The sequence below is a fragment of the Harpegnathos saltator genome, unplaced genomic scaffold (genome assembly GCF_003227715.2).
Source record: "Harpegnathos saltator strain DR-91 unplaced genomic scaffold, Hsal_v8.6 scaffold720, whole genome shotgun sequence".
Lineage (NCBI taxonomy): Eukaryota > Metazoa > Arthropoda > Insecta > Hymenoptera > Formicidae > Harpegnathos > Harpegnathos saltator.
In genome coordinates this window covers 367,789-383,284 of record NW_020230561.1, presented here as the reverse complement: position 1 = coordinate 383,284, position 15,496 = coordinate 367,789, and the positions used below count along the sequence as shown (strand labels likewise).

General features: G+C 30.8%; 1 protein-coding gene across 1 annotated transcript in view; it reads left to right on the top strand.

The window, feature by feature from the left end:
- Positions 1-85: 85 nt before the first annotated feature.
- The window catches only part of mino (glycerol-3-phosphate acyltransferase mino), a 59,274-nt gene continuing 43,863 nt past the window's right edge, over positions 86-15,496 (top strand). The window contains exon 1 of the mRNA XM_011142537.3: positions 86-273. The gene's annotated coding sequence lies outside the window, so the exon portion shown is untranslated. The remainder of the gene's footprint in view (positions 274-15,496) is intronic.

Here is a 15,496-nt window from a genome sequence, read left to right as displayed (position 1 = left end):
TGACACACGACCAAAATCACCGTTAGCAGTCCATAGTTATATAGTCAAAGGTTAAGACTTATACTCGTTTGGCTTTCTTTAAACTAGTGTGTTGCACTTATAGTTGTTGCTCTCTAGTTAAAATAAATTTTATGTGGATATTAATGAAACGAATATTATCATAATTATATAGTTTAAAATTACATTTAATAAAAATTACTTATAATCAGTTGATTAATATCAATCTGGGACGAAGATAAATTGAAAGAAGTACTCGAAAGCTGGAAGAAAGAGGTAAGTTATGCGTTGGTACATTTATTCTTTTTTCTTTTAGTGTAATAATCAATGAAATTACTATGTCTTAACTCACTTGGAGGTATATACAGCTATATGGCGCATTGTCACATTCAATATTATATAAGGTTATCTTATGTTGTTATTTGGACTGGATCGAAAATCAAAAATAGCATCTTTTGTTATATACATAAGACTTGTAGCGCGTGAATTTATAATTTTATTTTATTTTAATATGATGTATTCGCAGATAATATAAATGAATAATATAATATGAAAAACTTATATGATCTGATGATTTATAATATGACTTATAATATAAAAGGAACGAAATTAAAAACAGTCTGCGTTCCGATATTCAAACTAAATAACTGATCGCACATATATAAACACACCCACTCGCGCGTGCACGCGCACACACACAAAATATTATTTATTTATAGTTACGTTAAGCATACTGTTGATTTTCAGTATTAGTAGTAAATATTTGATCGTAACTTAACAGCTAAAATATATAAATTAAAAATGACGTAAGTAGAGTATATGTTAAAATAATTGTTTTGAATAGGTTAATAAAATAAATGATTACATACTGATAAAAAACATTTAGAACCATTACACACCAATTAAGGTTAAGTTAGAAATGTAAACATAATTTGAAAAATGATTCAAGTTAATTGATTTACGTTTTAATAACCTAGAAGAAAATATAAAAATGATGTTTAATCTATTTAGACTATAATTTATTTCTGCATATTAATATGTATTGTTTTTTATATAATTATTATAATATTTATGTTATTATATAAATATTGCAGCTAAATATAATTTTTAATAAAAAGTTATTCATAAACAAATATTTTTTAAAAATATCTATTGTTTTTGATAACATTAGATACACGATATAATCATTAATATTTTCTTCTGAGCAGATTTTTATCGATTTAGAAATGGTTAATGATGTCGTAAACTCTGTTTCATTTGTAACAATTTATAATATTATTAATCTATTGTGAATCAATCAAAATCTTAGTTAAAAATGCTATATGTAAATACTCTCCTGACATCTACCCTATTATTTATGTTTTTCATTACCTGTAATTTTGTAGAAGGATATAATTCTATTAAATCTTATTCCTGGATTTTTATGAAATTCAGTGAAATGGTTTCAAATATCTTCAAATAAATATCTACAAAGTTTTTTAATGCTGATTAAATATCAACTGAAATAATGTTAAAGCAATGAATATATTTGTTTCTAAAAAAATTACCATAGATAAGAAAATGATCTTGTATTGTGATATTATATAATTATATCATATATATAATAATAACTAGTTATAATATTAACCAGTAAACACAAAGTATCATCGATGTTAGAATGTCAGCTAAATCATATGGTATGTTACAAAACTGTTATTTTGTTATATAATAAAGCAACTGTCATGTAACATACCATATGATTTAGCTGACATTGTAACATCGATGATACTTTATGTTTACTAGGTAATTAATATCAACATTATATAATATTTATTATTGCAAAGTATATAACATATTTTGAATAAAATGAAAAGTATTTTTAACTTAGATTAAGTAAGGAAACAAATATAACATTATTTTTATTTAATTATATAATAAATGAATAAAATAAATTATATAATTAAATAAAATTTAATTATATAATAAATATAATAAATATATAAGTCTGTTATATTTTGAATAGGTTTAATGAATAGATCTATATTTTGCTTTATAATATTTCTTCATCACAAAAATTCATAAATGATTGGTGATATTTTCTTTTTTAATTCCATGACGATTCAAGAATTATTGTATTGCATACTACAATGTTTCGATAATTTGTGTGCACATATATTTTAGAATTAACAAGTTTTATTGTATGATTAACTGTTTTATATATATAACCAAACATATCTAAATTTTCATATTCTTTCCAGCAGTCAAATTTTAGTGCTTATACATTTTGTATTAAATTTAACAAAGTTTTGGTGTTTCTTTCATTGTTGGACAATTTTTTTATAAAATATATGTGTAAAATTCTATATAAAATACATGTATAAAATTTTTTAAAAAAATGTTTGAAGTTCTGAAGAATCCCTCACAAACATTCCGAATGTTTATGATTCTTCAATGATGTTTGTTCATATTTCCAATGTTCTACTACATTTTTGTCAACCTTAACAATAAAATTTGATTTATTAATATTCTCTGCAATATATTGTTTGTTTAGTGATAACATGTATCTCTTTACAAAATGAGTATCTATCTGAAATTGTCTCTTATCAGGTCTTGTAAGCATGAATAAAACTATTTTCTTAGGTAGCTTATACAAATAAAAAAATGATTTATTGCAAAACGATATGTTAAAATTATATATTTCTGAGCAGAAACATGACATCATTTGAATCATATTTAGCAACTGAAATAGAATGATCATATTTAATTTTCTTATTAACACATTTAAACATTGCACAAATGCTTCTTGATTACTTTAAAATTATATTTCTTTTATGTTTGCTACATTGTTATAATGATAGTATCAATTTCAACTCTTTTAATTAAGTTAGTATGGTTTGCTTGTTTTGTAATTTGGCAGCCATAAAATATAAATTTATTTTACTATTCATTTTGTTACTATACACTTCATTACTTACTATTTCTATCTTTATAAGTATATTTTTGAGCGATATCAATACATGAATATATGTTTATGTGACTTTATCCATTGTAAAAATAAAATAAATCATCTTTTTGACTTATATAGGATGTCCCATTTTACATGTCTCAGGCAAAAATCTTGAAAAATATGAAAAATACTAAGAAACGTTTCAGACAAAAATTGTATTATTTCAAGAGAGACATAAAACAACTATATCATTTTGCTTACAGATGGTATCATTTTCGAAATATTCACTTCTCATCTTAATTTTCTTAAATGGAAACACCAATTTTTTACTGTCATCTTTTTTTACCAATTAATATAAACAACTTTTGTCTGAAACATTTTTTTATTTGCCTAACATGTTTTGAGATATTTAAGGAAAACTTGGTACCTTTCCAATATTTAATTCACGATATCTCGCTAACTATATATCGGAAAAAAAGTGATACTAGACTTTTTTACTTTACTTGGTCTCAAGAATATATTGTTACAGAGTATACCTTCATCATTCCCCGCCGTCGACTGCCCTGATGGAATAATAAACTTTTATCTCGATTCGAAGCGTGCTCGCGTGATTTTTCCCCGGCGCCATAATATCGCCCTGACTTTTGTTAATTTTATGGTTTTGAACTACAGCGTTTACAGCGCCATAGCGTGTATTAATACATGTGCCATTTGGGTCTGATATTCCTTCATGATCGTATAGTACTAATTTAATACACCATTTATATTATATTAATTATATAATACACCGTTTATATTATATTAAGCCAACTTGGTACGAATATAATATTTAATACGCATGTCAAGTGATTAGTGTAAACTAGGTCAATGTCATTAGCATGATGAATCGCACTTTTTTTTTTTACCATATACAGAATATCCCAAAAAGGTCAGGACCCTTAAAAATTTCGAAAGATATAAGTTTTACAGAAAAATGGTTCCGACAATAGTTATAGAGTTTGAAACGATGTATTTACTGATCTTATCAGTTTGACCTTGAGTGGCGTTGCCAAGGTTAGGTCAAAGTCAACTTAATTTTTTAAAATACGAGGTGTGTGAGAAAAGTAATGAGACTGACAACACTGCGAGCGATCTGGCAACACTGTGTTGTTCTTGTGTAGACCGGTGTGTTCATCCCTTCCAGATGCTCAGTCCGAGTTTCAGCTCCGTACAGCCATCACGTGATTTTTGAGAGCGCCATCAGAGAAGTTGTATTTTTGTTGTGTGTTACGAGAATGGAACAGCGGAATTTAGAGTAACGTTATGCCATCAAGTTTTGTGTTAAACTTGGGGAATCCGCGAGTGTGATTTTTGAAAAGTTGAAACAGGCCTATGGAGAACATTCCTTATCAAGAGCACAAGTTTTTCGCTGGCACAAATCATTTTTGGAAGGCCGAGAACACGTTGAAGATGAACCTCGCTCAGGGAGACCTTCAACTTCAAAAACCGACGAGGCATTCTTCTTGTTCCACAGTCCCCCTATTCACCTGATCTGAGTCCTTGTGACTTTTTTCTTTTCCCGAAATTGAAAAATGTCTTAAAAGGACGTCATTTTGGGACTCTGGAGAACATTCAAAAGAATGTGACCGACATGTTAAAGGCCCTACCAGTTGAAGCCTTTCAGCGCTGCTACCAAGACTGGGAACTACGACTCCGCCGGTGTATAGCTGCCGAAGGGAACTACTTTGAAGGGGACAATATTGTTGTTTGAAAAATATAAAAACTTTGGTAGATAAAAAATCAGTCTCATTACTTTTCTCACACACCTCGTAGAAACCCCCATCTTTTAGTATATCATCTTTTCCCTTTTTACCAATTAATTTTAACAACTTTTTGTCTGAAATATTTTTTTCTTTACCTAATATGTTTTGAGATATTTAAGGAAACCTTGGTAACTTTTTCAATATTTAACTCACGATATCTTGCTAACTATTTGTTGGAAGAAAAAATAGTACTAGCCTTTTTTACTCTATTTGAATATCTCAAGAATGTATTGTTACAATAATGTCCTAACTTTGGTTAACTTATCGACTTTTGGAAATTTCAAAATCATCAAATTAACAAAAGTCAGGGCGCTATTGTAACAATATATTTTTGAGATCAAATAGAGTTACAAAATCTAGTACTATTTTTTTCTCCGACAAATATTATAGTTAGCGAGATATGATAAGTTAAATATTAAAAAGTTACCGAGTTTCCCTTAAATATCTCAAAAAATATTAGGCAAATAAAAAAATGTTTCAGACAAAAGTTCAAATTAATTGGTAGAAAAAGATGATATGACAAAAAATTGGGAGTTCTATTTAAGAAAAATAATGGTCAGTAAATATATCGAAAGTGGCGCCATTTGTAAACAAAATTATATAGTTGTTTTGTCTTTTTTGAAACCATACAACTTTTGTAGGAAACATTTTTTTCTGAAATCTTATTTTCGAAACATTTTATCGGTTTGGGACATTTTGGACACCCTGCATATGTATGACATACAATAGTTTTTAATTCAAGAATTAAAATAATATATTTACTATAACAAAGTAATATATATAATTTATCTTCTTTAAAAAATATATTGCATCATTTTGTATATGTATACAGGATGTCTCATAACTAATGTTACAGAGCTCGTGGAGACATAGAGCGAGTCAAGACAAACATAAAAGTTTCATATCGTTTTGCGAGATTCGCAATAATTATCGAATTATCAATGATAGAAATCTGACGAGTGAGCGCATGCCAAAATAGATGATTGGAGAAGCATCTCGAAGCGTCGTAGCATCTCTGACCACAGTGTGGCCCAATTAACGTAGCAACTATTGTCGGCGTGCGGCGAGACATAGACTACGTTTACATAGCTTCTAACTTCGGCTTAGTAACTACCGTAGTTAGTGCAGTCTCGAATCCGATTAGAGTATTTTTAAATCTAAAAGAATATACCAATCGAATCGAAGAATTCACTAACTACGGTTGTTACTAATCCAGATTAACCTTGTCGTGTAAACGTAGTCATAGATGCGGCGAAGTAAAACACGGAGCGGTGCGTTGTTTTTCCCTTCGCCGCGCACCGGCAACAGTTGCTGGATCGACTGGGCCGCGCTCTTATCGAAATAGCTGCAATCTCCGAGAGGCTGCGCCTCTCCAATCATCTATGTCAGGGCGCGCTCCCACTTTTCAGATTTCTGTCATTAATAACTCGATAATTATTGCGAATCTCCCAAAACAGTATTGGACTTTTATGTTTGTCTTAATCCGCTCTATGTCTCCACGAACTCTGCAACAGTTATGAGACACCCTGTATACAGAGTGTCCGGGATCTTTTGGAAACGAAAAATTGTGAAGACTAATTAGATTAAAGAAAGTCAAGTACCATTTTGCAAAAATCGCAATCGTTATTAAGTTATTAATGATTGAAAATGACCACATCTAAAGGTATTTTTAATTGATAATTTGAAAATTTGCATATTTATTTGCAAAACGATAAAGAACTTTTTTGTTCAGAATGACTTAATCTAAAATTATATGACGGCTATTGTGTCTAGCGATAGATACGAGTATATTGAATTTTGGACCCTGAATCTTGAACCTTTCTCTAGGCACAATAGCCGTCATATAATTGTAAATTAGGTTATTCTTGAATAAAAAAGTTCTTCACCATTTCGTAAATAAATCGAATTTTCAAATTGTCAATTTATCGATTGAAATATCCTTTAGATGTCATTTTCAATCATTGACCAGTTCACTGATAATGGTTCTCTTTCTCTTTTTCTCTTTGTTTCTCTCTTCACTCCCTCTCTCTTTCTCTCTTTTCTTCCTCCTTCAGTAGTGAAATACACTGATTCCTCTTCTAATTCCTCTTTTAGGTAGATAATAATATTGTATCTTACCGATTTCAACAATTATTTCGTAAATCAATAATATATATCGCTTTTCAATTAAAATATTACTTTTTATTCATTAATATTGCTTACATATTATTATTAATTTAAATATATATACAGAGTATTTGATACAAAATACGTAATAATCATAAAAGATAGAGTATGTCGTTCTGAATATGAGGACTCTTGTCATTTTATAAATTACGTGAAATTATGAGTTCTTTTTAAAAGAAGATAAGCAAATAACTTGAAATTTTACGTGCTTATTTACAAAATTGTAGAGATCCTTGCATTTATAATGACATGATTTATCATTTATACTGGGTGATCCGAAATTCCCGCATTCGGAATACAGGACATGATACTTTATGCTAAAACAAACAACTTTTTCCTTTAGCAAAATTGCGCCCGACAAGTAGTTTTTGTAGGAGAGCGTGTTAAATTTAACGAATAATCGCTCTTGTCTATGTAACGCACAGGGCCGGTGCGCGCGCCTCGCTCGCCTAGTCCGTGATTAGTAATCATAAGTAGTGTCTTTTAAGACGCTCATACGGTTCTGTTGTGATTAGTTTACGACATTTTAAGACTGTGTTTAAGACAATTTTAAATAATAAGAATCAATTATGAACAATACCGGGATTTGACCTGCTTTCGTATTTGTATTGCTTAAATAATGAAAAGTTAATAAAATAAGTACTGCCTTTATTTCTTACGTAATAAATGAATAAAATATTGTCTGATTGCACAATATTATCTGAAAATAAAGACAAATGTAAATAGTAATATGTTTTGTGAGCTGTGAGCGTTCTATTATTCCAAATATTGCACAATTACATGATAATTAAATAATATCATTAAACTTAAAGAATAATTTACTGATCAAGCGTATACATAGGAGTATACATATTTGTAACAGTGATTACAAGTAAAATATTTGAATTAACGCCTTCTAAGAGCTCTCTTTTTATTTTTTTATAATAGAAAATACAAAGAACTTATTTAAAATTCAAATTGTGTGATATACTCACGTCACGGCCTACATTTACTTATTATTGCTTATGCACGTTAGCCTTTCCATGCATACTTTCCTTACATGTTTTGATTATTGCGAGGAATATTGCTATAGCCTCAATAGTCAAGTTGGTTAAGAAAATAAATCATTGAGGCTATAGCAATATTTCTCGCAATAATCGAAACATGTAAGGAAAGTACGTATTGAGAAGCTAACGTGTATAAGCAATAATAAGTAAATGTAGGCCGTGACGTGAGTATATCACACAATTTGAATTTTAAATAAGTTCTTTGTATTTTCTATTATAAAAAAATAAAAAGAGAGCTCTTAGAAGGCGTTAATTCAAATATTTTACTTCTAATCACTGTTACAAATATGTATATTCCTATGTACACGCTTGATCAGTAAATTATTCTTTAAGTTTAATGATATTATTTAATTATCACGTAATTGTGCAATATTTGGAATAATAGAACGCTCACAGCTCGCAAAACATATTACTATTTACATTTGTCTTTATTTTCAGATAATATTGTGCAATCAGACAATATTTTATTCATTTATTACGTAAGAAATAAAGGCAGTACTTATTTTATTAACTTTTCATTATTTAAGCAATAGAAATACGAAAGCAGGTCAAATCCCGGTATTGTTCATAATTGATTCTTATTATTTAAAATTGTCTTAAACACAGTCTTAAAATGTCGTAAACTAATCACAACAGAACCGTATGAGCGTCTCAAAGGCACTACTTATGATTACTAATCACGGACTAGATACACGGCGAGCGAGGCGCGCGCACCGGCCCTGTGCGTTACATAGACAAGAGCGATTATTCGTTAAATTTAACACGCTCTCCTACAAAAACTACTTGTCGGACGCAATTTTGCTAAAGGAAAAAGTTGTTTGTTTTAGCATAAAGTATCATGTCCTGTACTCCGAATGCGGGAATTTCGGATCACCCTATATAGATGTACAAAAGAATTATTTCGAAAGCGACAGTAGCCACAAATGTACAATTCCGAATGTGTGTCTACAGGTTCATTTCGGGAATTAAATTGTCACACCTTGTATGTAATTTAAATCTTTCACCTAACTACATTGATGAGGCTATTATACAGGGTGTCCGGAATATGATCATTAATATTTTGTGTACTGGTAGAACTCGTTAAAACAATTAAAAAAGTCCTGTGCCATTTTACAATTTTTTCAATATTTATTCCGTAATTAATTAAAATGTGTAAACGAATGAGCGCACGAGAAAGCGACAGGACGGGCTCTGTGTATAAGAAGATGGCTTACCTCGCGCGGCGAGAGGCAACCGTAAGCGACAAGAGGCGACCGCCCAGCACTCTCTACGCACTCATTGGGTCACATGTTCCAATTAATAACTCGATAACTATTGCCAATTTAATATTATGGTACATGACTTTTCTTCTCAGCCACACCCAATCTACCAGTACACAAAATATTAATGATCACATTCCGGACACCTTGTATATTAAAATAATAAAATAATAGATTAAAATAATATATAATATAATTAAAATAATAGATTGTAAAAAAATTAATAAAGGCCCACATGCAAGGCGAGGATTTTATAAAATGAAAAAGTAACTTCGATACTATATTCGAGTAACTATATTCGAGGCTTGGAATAGATCTCGCTGTGCATGGAAAATTAAAAACCTATATAGAACTATATGTTTCAATAGAAAATCAAGGCGAAGCAACAACGGAGTTAATAAATACAATAAACTAAAACACTATCACTAAATGTATTTATAAATGATCCATAAACTATTGAAAATATATAATTCGATAAATTCAATAAACTCACTGAAAATAATTTAAGCTCAACAAACTATTACTGAAATAAACTATCAATAAACTATCAATTAAAATAACTTAATAAATTTTATAAATTATTGTTGAAAGTAATTCATAAACTAGGCTGATCTAACTTTAAATTTCTATATTTAAGTTCTTACTGAAAAAGAACAGTCAGTATATATAGGGTGTTTGAAAGCTTATCATACAGACGAAAGTTGGAGATAGATTGGATGTAGCTGAGAAGAAAAGTCATGTACCATAATGTCAAATTGGCAATAGTTATCGAGTTATTAATTGAAACATGTGAGCCAGTGAGCGCGTAGAGAGCGCTGGGCGGCCGCGGTAAGCACGAAGACATTTGGTATAGGCGGAGTCAACGAGCGTCGATAGGCGAGCGCGCGCGGCGAGGGGCAACCGTAAGCGACAAGAGGCGTGCGCGCGCAACGAGGAGCGAGCGAGCGCGAACGACGAGCGAGCGAGCGCAAGCGACAAGAGCCGTCCAGCGCTCTCTACACGCTCATTGGCTCACGTGTTTCAATTACTATAGTAATATAGTAATATAGTAATAACTCGATAACTATTGCCAATTTGATATTATGGTACATGACTTTTCTTCTCGGCTACACCCAATCTATCTCCAACTTTCGTCTGTATGATAAGCTTTCACCCTATATATACCGCGCGAAACTTATTTTTTTCAATTTTTTGCTTACAATTGATCATATAAAAATGTAATGAATACTGTTTTGTTAATAACTTTATAACAAACAATGAGCGATGGCTAAAATTTGTTGGAGAATATTCAGAACTATGATCGTCATACTATTAGGTTGTCAAAAAAGTCATGACGCACCTTTGCAATAGATGACGCTAATTCATTTTTGGAAGTACTAGGGTCATTCGCATCTATGCTATTGCTATATCATTTGACAGCTGACAATCTTAGCTTCAACCTAGAAAAAAAAATTGAGCGATTTGGTTGAATTTTGGAGATTTTAAAACAAGTTGAAGATGTAAGACCAAACTGCATTTTTTCCATATTTTACTGTTTTATTTCCGTAAAGGGAAGAACGCGCGTCAAACTTGTCACAAATTGTGTAAAGTTTACGGTAACAACGCTGTCCAAGAACGTCAGTGCTAACGATAGTTCACGTAATTCCGTGCTGCTGATTTTGATCTCAACGACGTTCCTCGGTCAGGAAAGCCCACCGAGGTTGATGACAAAATAAAGGCATTGATCGAGTCAAACCCACGTTACACGACACGAGAGATTGCAGAAACATTAAACATCCATCATTCAAGCGTTCACGACCACTTGAAGTAGCTGGGATACGTAAGCAAGCTTGATATTTGGATTGCTTATGAATTTATAGTAGTTCATTTGACGGCGCGTATAAACATCTGCGATATGCTCATTAAACATGAGGAAAACGATCCTTTCTTGAAGTAACTGGTGATGAGAAATGGATTGTTTACAATAATGTGGAGCGCAAACGGTTTTGGTCCCGACATGATGATTCGTCTCAAACGACATCGAAAGCAGACGTTTATCAGAGGAAGGTTATGCTCTCAGTGATTTTGTGGTGGGATTTTAAAGGTGTCGTGTTTTTCGAGCTCTTACCAAGGAACCAAACAATTAATTCGAATGTGTATAATTGAATAGTTTGAACGAATCCATCATCCAGAAACGTTAAGAGCTCGTTAATCGTAAAGGAGTTGTGTTCCATCACGACAACGCGAGACCACATACAAGTTTGATCACCTGTGAAAAATTATTGAAACTTGGATGTGACATTAAATAACGTGATATAATGTTAAATTCAAATGAGACTGTAAATCAGCACCTTGTTCAGTTTTTCGCTGATAAAGACAAGTCCTTCTATGAATGAGGAATTATGAAGCTCACTGAAAGATGGCAAAAGGTCATGGAACAAAACAGGCAATATATCATTGATTAATCTTTGTTCTTCATATAAACAAATGACCTTTGAAAAACATAGAAAGAATACGTCATGACGTCTTTTCCAACGTCTTTTCCAACAACCCAATATATATGATGAAGAGTAAGCAAAGATAAAAATATTTTAAAACTATTCACTTTTATAATATTATATTTTTAAACTTTGTTTTTGTTCAGAGGAATAATTCTCATGGATACTCCCGCCCCTTTAGGAGAGGGCGGGAGTTATGTCAGACTCTTACCAACTAAAACCAGCTAAAAGGGTGTTTTTCATTTGGCCGTTGTGGAGCCGAGGACGCACTAAAGTTAACACTACTTTCTTCCTGTTTTAAACTATTTAAAAGTTATAGTTAAGACCTTAATGATAACTTTAATATGACTTAATCCCTGAAAATTGACTTAAAAAATTCCATCCCAATCGGGAGTGGTCTGTCCAAAATGTAGCCAAATATGATTCATACGCAATTCAAAATATGCAATTTATAAACATAAGATTTTATATATGCAAGTATTAGGTGTGTGGATTAATTCGGTCCATCCGGCGGTCAATTGCTATACTATATAATTTTCTAACCTCTAATATTTGCAAAAGGCTTTATTTTTTAGTTTTGATATCTGCCAATTCAGTTGATAAACGTTTGGGTTTATAACAATAACATCGTGTTTATCTGATTCGACAATGTCGAAATTCGAACCAAAAAGCATCATTTCCGGGAAGTTCTCATTTTCTATTTTCATTTGAAGAAAACAGCCGCTGAAGCTCATCGAATGCTCGTAGAAGCTTATGGTGAAAGTGCTCCCATCGATAAATCATGCGGAGAATAGTTTCGACGTTTCAAAAGTGATGATTTCAGTGTCGATGACAAACCTCGTCCAGGTCAGCCGAAGAAATTCGAGGACGAGGAATTACAGGCGCTAATCGATGAAGATCCATGTCAATCGTAACATGAGCTCGCGCAATTGTTGAATGTTGATCAATCAACAATTTCTGTGCGTTTGGCAGCCATGGGAAAGGGGATTTACAAAGAAGGAAGATGGGTGTCATACGAACTGAAAGAAAGAGAGACATCGAGAGGCGAAAAGCCATGTCTGCTTGCCAGGCAAAAAAGAAAAGGTTTTTTGCATCGTATTGTAACTGGAGACGAAAAGTGGATATATTTCGATAATCCCAAACGAAGGAAATCCATTAGCGATCCAGGAAAACCATCCACATCGATATCAAAGCGGAATATTCACGGCAAGAAAGTAATGCTCTATATATGGTGGGACCAGAAGGGTGTAGTGTATCATGAACTATTAAAACAGAGCCAAATCATCACTGCCGAACTTTACCAACAACAATTGATCCGTTTAAACAACGCATTGAAGAATAAGCGGCCGGAATATGGAAAGAGACACGATAAAGTGATCTTCCAGCACGATAACGCTCGGCCACATGTTGAAAAGATTGTGAAGGCCACCTTGGAAGCACTTGGCTGGGACGTTTTGCCTCACCCGCTGCCATTCACCAGACATTGCTCCATCCGATTATCACTTGTTTAGATCGATGGCACATGGGCTTTCGGACCAGCACTTCGACAGTTATGAAGAAATAGAGAAATGGCTTAATGCATGGATCGCTTCGAAAGACGAGTCGTTTTTCCGTTACGGAATGCAACAATTGCCAGACAGATGGGAAAAAATAATAGCAAGCGATGGCAAATACTTTGATTAGTGTACTTTTTCATATTTTTCATACTAAAGTCTTTTTTGGAAGGAAAAATGGACCGAATTAATTCACATACCTAATATATAAAAACATATCAAGTTATATGCATTAAAATGCTTTGAAATTAATTGGAATACATTTAATGAAAATTTAATAATAGAGTCTAATAAAGAGATTTTATGAATGTAAAAAAAAATAATTATTAAAAGTGTATATAAAACATTAAACATATGTTATCTAAAAAATTAATTTTGCAAAAAAAATAGGTTCAGAAGAAAGTACTAAGAGATTTTCATACAATATTGATTAAAATATTCATTAAAAACGGAAATTATTAAAAATTATCAAACAAATAAAAATCTTTTCTTTATTTAAAAGTTAATGAGATATATTCTTATACATAAATACTTTTTAATCTGTGGTTTTTTGTATATTTAGGATACTTAAAAGGAACAGTAAAAAATATTTGAAGAATATTTATAAAAAAGTTGTTGAATAATCGATTTGTCTTTTATTGTCAATTGCAAATAATTTTATTTGATTGGTTGTATTATATTAATCGTTATACATTGAAATTTCAGTTAAGAAATTCAGAGAAAACTTGCTATTGGATCTCAAAAATTTGATGTGCGCAGATTGTATTGAAAGCTCATCCATAAAGTGTATATTTGACCATAAAAAGGTTTATATTTTTTTTCAATGAAATTGCTACACGTTAAGTCGTTATAACTAAAAGATGCTGTTGATACGTTAGTGTAGTAATTGGTTGTGACCGAAGCTGAAATAACAATATATGATAAATATATTAACTCTTTTTATCCTTTTATTTGATAAATAAGAATTTAATAAAAATATTAATAGTTCTTGAATTCTTTGTTGCAGTTGCAATGTTGCATGTCATATATATTGTCACTTCGATTCTTGTTATAAGAGATTACTATGTAAACTCGTTAGTAATGCTTTTTATTTGTTTATTTAGAGTACTGTATTTTTTTAGGAAAAATAAATCATTTTGTGGCCGAATGTACATACTGTACATTCAGACACAATTGTACAATTGTCATATGTTAATTATTTGAGTAACAGCGCAGCGAAAAAGCGTTTTGCATGACCATAACTTAGCAAAATTGGGAAATGTTTTGTTTAACATTGATAATATTAGGTAGAACAGAAACAAATCGATGATGGGCGCAGAATCGGGAAGTCTGGAATCTGGAAGTCAGATCAAACATTCTCTGCATTGCGAAAGTCAAAAACATTAAAATAAAGATAAATTAACGTTTTAAAATCATAAAAAGTAAGACATAAATTATTGCTAGCAAGCAAAGAAAGACAGAGAGAGAGAGAGAGAGAGAATGTGTAAATAGAAACCCTTATAAATGTTGGTAGTTATAAGGGGGACCTCTCTTATTCTGAATGCATATATGTAACTATTATAATAAGTAAATTATAATATTATGTAAAATATCGGTCAAAATGCAACAGCAATTCTCATTCATCTTAATTATATTAATAATTATGTATTTTCTCATACGTCATTTTTATCACAGAAAGCTATATACAAAAATATTTATTAAAAATCTCTGGAAGAATTTCAATATCTTACAGCAAGGATTAATATATTTAAAAATTTTTTATTTATTCTAACGCAATTTGGATATACAAGTTTTTGAGACTCGATATTAAATTTTTCTTCAATTTCTTACCCGAAGATATTTCAGCATATAGCTAGCTATTAATAAAACCAATAATATTTTAAATCGTTACTTTTTAGTTGGAGAAAAAAGAAACAAACCAATTACTCAGCAAGTTTTTATGGATAATGCTCAAATATTTGTTGTTTTTTTAAGCGACCTAAATAAAAAAGTAGATTGATAAATTGTGTATTTTTGAGAATATTCTTCATTATTTTTTAATTGAAGAAACATTCAAAACATTCAAAAATTAATTCAAATTAATCATGTGACAGTTTTCAATAATTTCCCCTGTTTTTAATATTATATGAGTATCTTGGTACTTTTGTTCTAAATATTTGTTTTTAGATAAATTTATTTCTAAAATATAGCATAGTTTTTTTATTTTTAATTATTAATTTACTTTCTTAAAAGCTTTTTCTTAAGATTTATATTAAATTTTTATTAAATGT